Source organism: Triticum urartu, chromosome 5A (genome assembly GCF_056163025.1).
Source record: "Triticum urartu cultivar PI428250 chromosome 5A, HENAU_Tu73, whole genome shotgun sequence".
NCBI lineage: Eukaryota > Viridiplantae > Streptophyta > Magnoliopsida > Poales > Poaceae > Triticum > Triticum urartu.
In genome coordinates this window covers 462,491,607-462,504,746 of record NC_141877.1, presented here as the reverse complement: position 1 = coordinate 462,504,746, position 13,140 = coordinate 462,491,607, and positions in this window count along the sequence as shown.

Here is a 13,140-nt window from a genome sequence, read left to right as displayed (position 1 = left end):
GCACATGAGGTGTTCGATGGAATGCCCGAGCCACACTACTTAAGCTTTCTCCTCTCGAAGCTCGACCTCCAAGCTCCATTTTCCTCGAGATTTGTCTAGATTTAGCGGTCCGTCACGCCCCATCCCCGTCTTCACCGCCGTCGATCACCCGCGCCGATCTCATCACCGACACCACCGTGATGAGCCTCTTGTTCTTATCTTCTTTCTGAAAGGAAAAATATTCTTACTTGTATGTTTAGATAGATACTTGTATCATTTTCTTACATTTATTATTGCATCTTATATAGTGCGATGGTTTTGGTATCCGCCCCCGTCGGCCCTCGTCCTGTCTATGATTCGGATGTGGTATGTATATTATCTTTATAACTATTGGTTCATTTATTGTTTATGAAAATTATGCCGACCAACGTGACATAGATTTTATTTATCTAGGATGTATGTGAATCGGAAATGCCAACTGACCCTATTGTCGAGAGGTTAAATTTAGTTGAAGAAGAAAACAATTTGTTGAAGGAAAAAAATAAAAAAAATTGAGGAGGAGAAGATGATATTGGAGTTGCATGTTGCGGATGTCGTCGATGATCAAAAGATCAAGATGGATGCAATGCGCTTGAAGATTAGAAAGATTAGAAAATATGCCATTCATACCGAGGCTTGGTATCATTATGCCGTTGGATCAGTTGTTACCTTGGTTGCGATTATGATCGCATTTGTTTTCGCATTGAAATGTTTTACATAGTTTCAATGTATGGTTTAATTAATTAGATGCTCTGGAGAGCTATATGTTGTTAGATGAGAATTATGTATGCACTTTGGTTTTAATGTGATGATGAACTTCTATTAATTTGGACACTTAATTATATATAATGCACGCAGATGAACCGGCAATGGATGTACGGTGACAGACACACCCGCGAGTACATTAAGGGCGTGCATGAGTTTCTCGATGCGGCTGAGGCAAACAAGCAGAATGGTTTTATGTGTTGTCCATGCACTGAATGTGGGAATACGAGGTCTTACTCTAACCGGAAAATCCTTCACTCCCACCTACTTTACAAGGGTTTCATGCCACACTATAATGTTTGGACGAGGCACGGAGAAATAGGGGTTATGATGGAAGACGGCGAAGAAGAAGACTACGATGACAACTATGTGCCCCCTGAATACGGTGATGCTGCAACGGGGGGAGCTGGTGAAGATCAAGAGGAACCAGATGATGTGCCCAATGATGCTGCAACGGGTGAAGCTGCTGAAGATCAAGAGGAACCAGACGATGTGCCCGATGATGATGATCTCCGCCGGGTCATTGTCGATGCAAGGACGCAATGCGAAAGTCAAAAGGAGAAGCTGAAGTTCGATCGCATGTTAGAGGATCACAAAAAAGGGTTATACCCCAATTGCGAAGATGGCAACACAAAGCTCGGTACCGTACTGGAATTGCTGCAGTGGAAGGCAGAGAATGCTGTGGCTGACAAAGGATTTGAGAAGCTACTAAAAATATTGAAGAAGAAGCTTCCAAAGGATAACGAATTGCCCGACAGTACATACGCAGCAAAGAAGGTCGTATGCCCTCTAGTATTGGAGGTGGAGAAGATACATGCATGCCCTAATGACTGCATCCTCTACCGCGGTGCATACAAGGATCTGAACGCATGCCCGGTATGCGGTGCATTGCGGTATAAGATCAGACGAGATGACCCTGGTGATGTTGACGGCGAGCCCCCCAGGAAGAGGGTTCCTGCGAAGGTGATGTGGTATGCTCCTATAATACCACGGTTGAAACGTCTGTTCAAAAACGAAGAGCATGCCAAGTTGATGCGATGGCACAGTGAGAACTGAAAGAAAGATGGGAAGTTGAGAGCACCCGCTGATGGGTCGCAGTGGAGAAAAATTGAGAGAAAGTACTAGGATGAGTTTGCAAAGGACCCAAGGAATGTATGGTTTGCTTTAAGCGCGGATGGCATTAATCCTTTCGGGGAGCAGAGCAGCAATCACAGCACCTGGCCCATGACTCTATGTATGTATAACCTTCCTCCTTGGATGTGCATGAAGCGGAAGTTCATTATGATGCCAGTTCTCATCCAAGGCCCTAAGCAACCCGGCAACAAAATTGATATGTACCTAAGGCCATTAGTTGAAGAACTTTTGCAGCTGTGGAATGAAAACGGTGTACGTACGTGGAATGAGCACAGACAGGAGGAATTTAACCTTAAGGCGTTGCTGTTCGTGACCATCAACGATTGGCCCGCTCTCAGTAACCTTTCAGGACAGACAAACAAAGGATACCACGCATGCACGCACTGTTTAGATGACACTGAAAGTATATACCTGGACAAATGCAGGAAGAATGTGTACCTAGGCCATCGTCGATTTCTTCCGACCAACCATCAATGTCGAAAGAAAGGCAAGCATTTCAAAGGCGAGGCAGATCACCGGAAGAAGCTCGCCATGCGCACCGGTGATCACATGCTTGCTATGGTCAATGATTTACACTACGTAATCTTTGGAAAGGGTCCCGGTGGACTAGCTGTTCCGAATGACGCTGAGGGACACGCACCCATGTGGAAGAAGAAATCTATATTTTGGGACCTACCCTACTGGAAAGACCTAGAGGTCCGCTCCTCAATCGACGTGATGCACGTGACGAAGAACCTTTGCGTGAACCTGCTAGGCTTCTTGGATGTGTATGGGAATACAAAAGATACACCTGAGGCACGGGAGGACCTGCAACGTTTGCACGAAAAAGACGGCATGCCTCCGAAGCAGTATAAAGGTCCTGCGAGCTACGCTCTTACGAAAGAAGAGAAAGAAATCTTCTTTGAATGCCTGCTCAGTATGAAGGTCACGACTGGCTTCTCGTCGAATATAAAGGGAATAATAAATATGCCAGAGAAAAAGTTTCAGAACCTAAAGTCTCATGACTGCCACGTGATTATGACGCAACTGCTTCCGGTTGCATTGAGGGGGCTTCTACCGGAAAACGTCTGATTAGCCATTGTGAAGCTATGTGCATTCCTCAATGCAATCTCTCAGAAGGTGATCGATCCAGAAATCGTACCAAGGCTATGGAGTGATGTGGCGCAATGTCTTGTCAGTTTCGAGCGGGTGTTCCCACCATCCTTCTTCAATATCATGACGCACGTCCTAGTTCATCTAGTCGACGAGATTGTCATCCTGGGGCCCGTATTTCTACACAATATGTTCCCCTTTGAGAGGTTCATGGGAGTCCTAAAGAAATATGTCCGTAATCGCGCTAGGCCAGAAGGAAGCATCTCCATGGGCCATCAAACAGAGGATGTTATCGGGTTTTGTGTTGACTTCATTCCTGGCCTTAACAAGATAGGTCTCCCTAAATCGCGGTATGAGGGGAGACTGACTGGAAAAGGCACTCTTGGAAGAGACTCAATAATATACAGGGACGGATATTCTTGGTCTCAAGCAAACTACACAGTTCTACAGAACTCTACCTTGGTGACCCCGTATGTCGATGAACACAAGAACAGTCTGCGCTCCAAACACCCGGAGCAGTGCGACGACTGGATTACATGTGAACACATTAGGACTTTCAGTAGTTGGTTGGAAACACATCTCAGAGGTGACAACACTGTTTGTGATGAGTTGTACTTGTTGTCCAGGGGACCATCTTTAACTGTATTGACTTACAAAGGATACGAGATAAATGGGAATACATTTTACACGATCGCCCAAGATCAAAAGAGCACCAACCAAAACAGCGGTGTCCGCTTTGATGCAGCAACCGAGAGCGGAAAGGATACATATTATGGTTACATAGTGGACATATGGGAACTTGACTACGGACCTGATTTTAAGATCCCTTTGTTTAAGTGCAAATGGGTCAATCTGTTAGGCGGCGGGGTACAGGTAGACCCACAGTACGGAATGACAACAGTGGATCTGAAAAATCTTGGGTACACTGACGAACCGTTCGTCCTAGCCAATGATGTGGCACAGGTTATCTATGTGAAGGACATGTCTACCAAACCGAGAAAAAGAAAAGATAAGAAAGCGAATACATCATACGATGAGCCAAAGCGCCACATAGTTCTTTCAGGAAAAAGGGACATCCTGGGAGTGGACGGCAAGACAGACATGTCTGAAGATTATGAAAAGTTTCATGAAATTCCTCCCTTCAATGTCAAGGCTGACCCAAGCATCCTGATAAACAATGAAGATTATCCATGGTTACGGCGCAATAAGCAAATGACACAAGCGAAGAAAAAGTGAAGACTTTCTCCCGCAACTATTATGATGATACCATGCCAAATTTTAACAGACGAGTATGCTATGCCAACTTTTTCAGAGTTCATTTGAAAACTATGAATTTAGGTCGAATTTTCTCTATAGGTGCATCTATGTTTGAATTTTAACTATTCAAATTTGAAAACTAATGGCACTAACAGAAAGTTTATATTTTTTCTAAAACTAATGACACTAACAGAAAGTTTATAATTTTGCTGACCTAAAAGCAAAAAGAATTAAAAAATAAAGCAAAAAAACAAAAGAAAATAAATAATACAGAAAACAAAACAAAAAAACTGGAAAAATAAAATAAAAATAGCAACAATAAGTATTTTGTTGTAAGTAGAAACAAAATAAAATAAATAAAGCAACAAAGAAAACAAAAAAACTAAAAAAGTGTTTTCAAATTTGAAAACTAATGGCACTAACAGAAAGTTTATAATTTTTCTAAAACTAAAAGCAAAAAGAATTAAAAAAATAAAGCAAAAAACAAAAGGAAATAAATAATGCAGAAAACAAAACAAAAAACTGGAAAAAATAGGGCTCACCCCTATAATATTTGTTATGACTAACTAAAATTACCAAATTGAGTATAATGATAAAACACAGTAATATTAAATAGCAGGAAAAAGATTGACTCAAAAATCAATTTTTATAGTAAAGTTATTCATAAACTAGTGATTCACACAAATTAAAAAAAATCAAATTTAAACTATTCAAATTTTAAAACTAATGGCACTAACAGAAAGTTTATAATTTTTGTGACCTAAAACAAAAAAGAAATCACTACAAAACTATAAGTATTTAGTTCTAAGTAGAAACAAAAAAAACAAAAAAAGTGCCACCTACTGGGCCCCCACGGCCTGAATACGACTAGAAACCCTACCATGGGCTAGGATTTAGGCCCGCGGGAGGCCCAGTAGGCCCACAGGCATAGATTGCAGTGTTAGGCCCGAAAGCCTGCTTTAGAGAGGAGCTCGAGAGGGAAGGCGCACCGCACCTTATAAACAGGTGCGCCTCCCTCTCAACTAGCGAGGTGGGACTAAATATTTGGGTTCGGGGCAGCACAAGCCTTTGGTCCCGATTGGTGGCACCAACCGGGACTAAAGGGGGGCATTAGTCCCGGTTGGTGCTACGACCCGGGACTAATGCCCCCCTTTAGTCCCGGTTGGTGCCACCAACCGGGACCAAAGGCCGCCTTTGGTCCCGGTTGGTGGCACCAACCGGGACTAAAGGGGGGCATTAGTCCCGGTTTGTGCCACGAACCGGGACCAATGCTCTTGCTATATAAACAACACTTTGCAGTTTTCGCCAAAATCCATCTGTTTCTTCTCGCCCCGACGCCTTCTGCTCCTCGTCGCCGTCGCCGCCGAGCCCTGCCCCGACGCCGTCAGGCTGGTGCACCTCGCCGTCGCCGCCGCCGAGCCACTGCCCCGACACTGTCGCCGCGCCCGCCGCCCCTTCCGGCCCCGACACCATCGCCGTCGCTGCGCGCGCCGCCCCTGCCCCGACCCCGTCGCCGTCGCCGCGCGCGCCACCCGTTCCCCGACCCCATCGTGGTCGCCGTGCGCGCCGCCCCTTCCCCGACCCCGTCGCCGTCGCCACGCGCGCCGCCCCTTCTCCAACCCTGTCGCCGTCGCCCCGACCACACGCCGCCACCTTCGGTCCGGCTGCCGGCGCCCTTTCCTATTATTTTTTTCATTATTATAAAAATGTGCATATATGTATATGTTCTCTGTGTATATATATTCATATATGCAAAAGTTAGATTTTAGAAAAACTTTATATATGCAAAAGTTTATATATGCAAAAATTTATACATATATGCAAGTATATAAGTATTTTATATATGCAAAAATTTATATATCTAGCTAGGAAGAAGGAAGAAAGGAAGAAGAAGAAAAACTTATATATGAGAAATGTATGTATGTATATATGAGAAATGTATGTATGTGGATACATGAGGGGGGGTCGATATACCCCCTCTCCGATAGCATTTTTGTGCATTTTAGGTTAGTGTATATATATGTTGATGTATATATGCAAAAAATAGATTTTTAGAAAAAATACTATTTTTTTCTGTTGATGATATGATGATGTTTTTTTCATATATGCATTTTTTCATATATGTATTAATTTTTTTAAGTTGTTAGTAGATATCGATTTTAGGTTAGTGCATTTTATCACTGATTTTAGGTTAGTTGATCGATTTAGTGCATTTTATGTTTGTTGCATTTTAGGTTAGTGCATTTTATGTTAGTGGAGAGGAAAAAGTAAAATAAGGAAAAGGAAAATAAGTAGAGAAAGAAGGAGAAGAAGAAGGAGAAGACGAGGAGAGGAAGAAGAGGAAGAAGAAGGAGGAATAGAGGAGAAGAAGAAGGAATATAGGAGCTTCTTCTCCTTTTTTTTCTCCTCTTTTTTTTCTTTTTCTTCTTAATTTTTATCGGGAACGAGGGTGTCGAGGATCGCCGAGGGGTCGAGGGTCAGGAACTAGGGTAGAGGGTCGAGGGTCGTTAAGGGGTCAAGGGTCGAGGGTTTCAGGGTCGAGGGTTCGAGGGTTCTATAGGGTCGAGGGTCGAGGGTTCCAGGGTCGTCTAGGGGTCGAGGGTTCCAGGGTCGTCGAGGGGTCGAGGGGTCGAGGATCGCCGAGGGGTCGAGAGAGGTTTCCTAGTGTCAAAGTATTGAAGAAATCCATGGCTTCATCATTAGCCGGAAGTAACCAGGGCATGACGAAGTCCTCCAAAATTATTTTGGAATGGTGTCCCGGATAGGATAATTTGCCTTTTTGTATGAATTTCAGCAAAGGCCTTCCAAATAATGATATTTGGAAGGTTCTTGCTGAACTTTGTACCAAAAAGCGAATTATCCTATCTAGGACTTCATTCCAAAATAACTTTGGAGAGCTTCGTACCATCATGCACATGTTACTTTCGCCTAATGATGAAGACATGGTTTTGTTAAATCCTTTGACACTATGCAACCTCCCGACCCCTCGGCGATCCTCTCGAACATGAGAGGAAGAAGAGGATCGCCGATGGGTCGAGGGTTCCAGGGTCGTCGAGGGTTCGAGGGGTCGAGGATCGCCGAGGGGTCGAGAGAGGTTTCCTAGTGTCAAAGTATTGAAGAAATCCATGGCTTCATCATTAGCCAGAAGTAACCAGGGCATGACGAAGTCCTCCAAAATTATTTTGGAATGGTGTCCCGGATAGGATAATTTTCCTTCTTGTATGAATTTCAGCAAAGGCCTTCCAAATAACGATATTTGGAAGGTTCTTGCTGAACTTTGTACCAAAAAGCGAATTATCCTATCTAGGACTCCGTTCCAAAATAACTTTGGAGAGCTTCGTACCATCATGCACATGTTACTTTCGCCTAATGATGAAGACATGGTTTTGTTGAATCCTTTGACACTAGGCAACCTCCCGACCCCTCGACGATGCTCTCAAACATGAGAGGAAGAAGAGGATCGCCGAGGGATCGAGGGTTCCAGGGTCGTCGAGGGGTCGAGGATCGCCGAGGGGTCGAGAGAGGTTTCCTAGTGTCAAAGTATTGAAGAAATCCATGGATTCATCATTAGCCAGAAGTAACCAGGGCATGACGAAGTCCTCCAAAATTATTTTGGAATGGTGTCCCGGATAGGATAATTTGCCTTCTTGTATGAATTTCAGCAAAAGCCTTCCAAATAACGATATTTGGATGGTTCTTGCTGAACTTTGTACCAAAAAGCGAATTATCCTATCTAGGACTCCGTTCCAAAATAACTTTGGAGAGCTTCATACCATCATGCACATGTTACTTTCGCCTAATGATGAAGACACGGTTTTGTTGAATCCTTTGACACTAGGCAACCTCCCGACCCCTCGGCGATGCTCTCGAACATGAGAGGAAGAAGAGGATAAAAAAAGAAGAGGAAGAAGAAAAAAAAGAGGAGAAGAAAGAATAGAGGAGTTCTTCTCCTCTATTCTTTCTTCTCCTCTTTTTTTTCTTCTTCTTCCTCTTTTTTTTATCGGGAACGAGGGTCGTCGAGGGACATAGATGTAGTGTCGTCGTTGTCGATATATACCCCCTCCCGATAGCTTACTATGATTAGGTAGACAGTTCTACGTTTGGCACTAATATATCCATCTGTCATGTTTGAATAATAATTGCCATGTTATAAATATTTGTAGAAACTATGGACACCGCCCTAGACGAAGCAAAAGAAGCGTTGTTGAGGGACATAATCGCAGAAGGAAGTGATGCCGTCTCATTGTTTCTCAACGAAACCGATGGTCTGGAAGGAGAGAGTGAACAAGCTGGCTACGGTGACCTAATGCCGGTGCAAGAAGAAGAACATGAGGACGGCTCCGGTGACCCAATGCCGGTGCAAGAAGGAGACCGTGATGACGGCTCCGGTGACCGAACCGAGTCCGGCCAGGTATATATATTAGTTAAGCCTGTGCTGACTAGCTGATTGATGCATTCATTGTTTTGGTATGTACACATATTAATTAAGTCTTTGTTCTTTTTTCTAGCCCTCCGGATCGAGCACAACTTCGGTAAAGAGACGAGGCCTGAAGAAAAAGTTGAGCTCGGATGAAAAGTTTGAGATCATAGCAATCACGCCCGACGGCCAACCGATTGAACCCCTCCGGACAAAGAGCGCATTTGTTGCTCAGTGCGGGGTTCTGGTTAGGGACAAGATCCCGATAAGCATTCAGCAATGGTTTTAGCCGGCTACAGAAGACCCTGAGGTGTCTTATGTCAATGATATGCAGAAAAATGATCTTTGGACTGAGCTGAAGTCAAATTTCACCCTACCGCCAGAGGATAATCCAGAGAACCCAGTTAAAGAGAAATTAATCAAGTATTTTACTCTTAAGAGGATGGCAGAACTATTCAGGAGGTGGAAGAAAGAGCTGAATAAGTTTGTCGAAAATAATAAGACACCAGAATTCAAGAGCAGATATGAGAAGATTAGAGATCACTGGCCCGCATTTGTGGCCCACAAGACATCGGAAAAGAGTAAGAAGATGTCGGCGACAAGCAAGCAAAATGCTGCGAAGAAGATGCTTCACCATCGCACGGGGTCAGGTGGCTACCTCGTAGCCCGGCCTAAGTGGGCCAAGACTGAGAATGATCTGGTTGATAAAGGGATCGAACTAGAGACAATTAGCTGGCCAGACCGTTGCCGGACTTGGTTCTTCGGGGCTGGTGGAACCTTGGACCCTGTAACAGGGAAGTGCATTTGGACGAACGATCAAATGGACATACCAGTCAGGAAGCTTAAGCAGTATATCGAAGCAACGCAGCAAGGGAAATTCTTTCCAGACAGAGAGAACGACGAGCTCACAATGGCCCTCAGGAATCCTGAGCACCCTGGACGGACACAAGGCACGCCAGGCTCCATTCCGTTGAAGGTTGGGTTTCCGGACGCAAGCGGTTACAAATCCCATGAGAGGAGGAAAAAAGTGCAGCAGACCCAAATCCAGGCGCTGCAAGCAAGGGTAGACGCGATAGAGGAACGAGAAGCAAATGCAGCAAACGTACTGCCGAAGCCTCCCCCGAAGCTACCCCGCCATCTCAGCGCAGAAGCAGCGTGGCTTCCACCGAGCTGCTTCAGCCGGAGCATGCCTTGATGGCTCCTGCCAGCTATCCCGTGGATGCTATCACGGAGTCTCAAAATTGCCACCTTATGATGCAATGGATGAATTTGAAGGTCAAGGCGGCTGTTGGCTCTGTTTATCCTACTGAACCCGGCGCAACTTTTCACTGCCGGCCGATTCCAGAAGGATATGCTAGAGTGATGGTGGATGAAATAATGGAGGGATTTGAGGACCTCCAGCTTGACCACCCTACCAGTGAAGGGGAGACTCGGCTGGGGTCTGCTCTGAAGACTCCATGCCTATGGTGGAAGGAGCTCATCAACCTTCCGAACTGGACGCCTCCGCCTCCTCCTCCTCCTCCGGCGAGTCAGGGCACTCTGCCTCCTCCTCCGGCGAGTGACGATCAGGGCCCTCGGCCGGCTCCTTCTCCGGCGCGTGGCGGCACTCCGCCTCCTTCTCCGCCTGCGCCGACGCGCCCGAGCAGCCAGCCTCCTCCTTCTCCGCCTCGTCAGCAAGGGCGGAAGAGACCTGCCGCCGCTCCAGCTGCTCCGGCGCGTCGTATTCCTTCTCCTCCGCCTCGTAAGCAAGTAAAGAAGACAACCGCTTCGTCTGCTCGGTCGACGTCTAGCAGTACAACCAGAGGCGGGAGGACATACAGATTCGGTCCTTCTCTGAAGACTCCAGAGAAGTTACCATATGAGAGGACCCCGGAGGAGAACGCCGAGATCGCGCGAACCGAAGTGGATGACTGGTTTCAAGGGTTGAGAGCAAAGAGACATCCATCTCCGGAGGAGAAGGTAGATCCGGTGAAAGTGAAGCGCACTTTGGCTGCCCTGGCAAAACCACCCAAGTCTTCGCCGAAAGGCAACTATGAGCGCATTATTGCAAAGACATGGGCCGAAGCGGAGCGGTCGGGAAGTACAGTCAGTGATCAAAGGCTGAAAGAACGACGAGCGGCTGGGAAACAAATTGCCCAGCTCGGCGAACAAGCGAAGCAATCGTGCCCCCCCCCCTCAAGGTGCCTAGCGACATCGTCGATCCGAGGATGGTGCCCGGTTATGGCAATGTTGACGATTACCTGCCCGATGATGTACATTATGATACCATGGAGGTGCAGATACACAGATACGAGTACGGGAAGCCTTTCGTCAAAGATGAAAAATCTTTAACAACGATGATGCGAAGATTACATGATTGGTACTTGAAAATCTGCAGAGAGTCTGGGGGGAGGAGTACTTTGTATGCGAGAGTTAAACCGGAGCATGACCTCGTTGGAATTGAACTGTTTCCTATTCCATTTGAGGAGTTCTATCAGTTTTTCAATCAATTGGCCCTCGATAAAACAACGATCACCTGCTACTGTCTGTAAGTACTACTACTTCTGTCATTAAGTCTCTCTATATAGCTCATCTCTTTCATTGCATGTATTTATAATTATCCTCACTATATTATGCAGAATGAAGATCGCCGAATTGAAGAAAAGACAAATCGGTGATATTGGATTCATTAACACATATCTCATAGATGCAACTGAGGTTCAACATCGTCCCGGAGATACCGAGGCCAACTTGCTACGATCATTCAAAAAAAATGAAAACAAAGATATAATACTCTTTCCTTACAACTTCAAGTGAGTGTTATTGTCTTGTGCATATTCGGTTTCCCTTATATATTAGTCCAGGTTATAGTAATGTAATTGATGAGTTATGCATGCGTGTGCAGTTTCCACTATATTCTCCTAGAGATTAGGCTTGAGCAGGGAGTAGTAACCGTCTTGAACTCTAAACGAAAAGATCCCCAGGAGTATGCAGACATGACTGAAATCCTCAAGAAGTAAGTTAAATCGATCATTATCCATCATATCAGCAACTTTGTTCATTTCTTGATATCAAGTAATTGTTTTCTTTGCCCGGCAGGGTTTGGAGAAAATTCAACAGAACAATTCCGGGACTGCCGAAGGAGCTGGAATTTAGACACCCGAAAGTAAGTACTATAGTAGCATGTTCCGCGCATCTCCTAGTGATTCAAGCGCTAGTTTCATCAATACCATTTAGCATTCTTGCTTATCATTTTGATTGACCTTTATTTCTTGTAAAGTGGTTGTGGTAGGAAAAAGGGAATGATTTCTGTGGATACTATGTCTGCGAGTCCATCCGCCACACGACCTGTGAGCGGGGCGGATACTCTAACGAACAATATGAAGTACGTAAATAACAACATTCACAATTTTATTTTATTACCATCATTTGTATTGAGTTTCATTCATTCATATATATATGTATTGACCCCCTTCTTCAAATTAGATGTTTCGGAAGCGGAATGAACTCCTAGCACCAGCTCGCATGCGAGCAATTCAAGAGGAATTGGCGGCATTCTTTCTTGACCAAGTGATCGCTAAAGACGGAGAATACTATGTGGACCATGAGTCCGTATGATTATATTTGTAAGAGATAATTATTGTATATATGTAGCCGGTAGTGTCGGATAGATATACGAGAACTTGTTGTTCGACCAATCTCTCGGAGAAGGAGAGGTGGTCGATATCACTTCTCTCTGTATGCATATATGTTCATGACGATCTTCTGTTTCCTTCGTTTGCTTACTAGCTAACTAGCGTGTCTAGTCCTCTCTATACGTATGTATAGTACGTAGCGTCGACCAAGCACGGACGTAAGAGAGGACACTTCTCTCTATTAATTATAGCTAGCTAACACAATATATAAAACACCTAAATTAACCCCCCAACCCCCCCCTTTTAAAAAAAACAAAAACCCCAGCCACAGAAATGCTGACGCGTGGATGCCTATTGGTCCCGGTTGGTGCCACCAACCGGGACCAAAGGGTCTCCTGCCTGGGCTCTGCGCACTGCCCACGTGGAGGCCCATCAGTCCCGGTTCTGGATTGAACCGGCACCAAAGGTACAGGGCATTAGTACCGACACTTTAGTCCCGGTTCAGAAACCGGGACTAAAGGCCCTTACAAACCGAGACTATAGGCCCTTTTTCTATGAGTGCTAGTGATGTTACTCCCACTATGACCAGTCTTATGTGGCATGTATTTAATGAGGAGAGATGTGTTTAGAATAACATAATATGTTACTGTAACATAGCGCTTTCCAAAAGAGGATGAGTCTACAAGTTAATAAATGAAGCCAACTATGACACTGCTATTATTTTACTTTGCACTATGAAGATAATAACTCAGACATTATGACCAGCCTTACTACGCTTGCTAATCATATTGGCCCACTCGTCATATACATCACCCTGCGACCGCATCATCTTCCCGGCGCGGA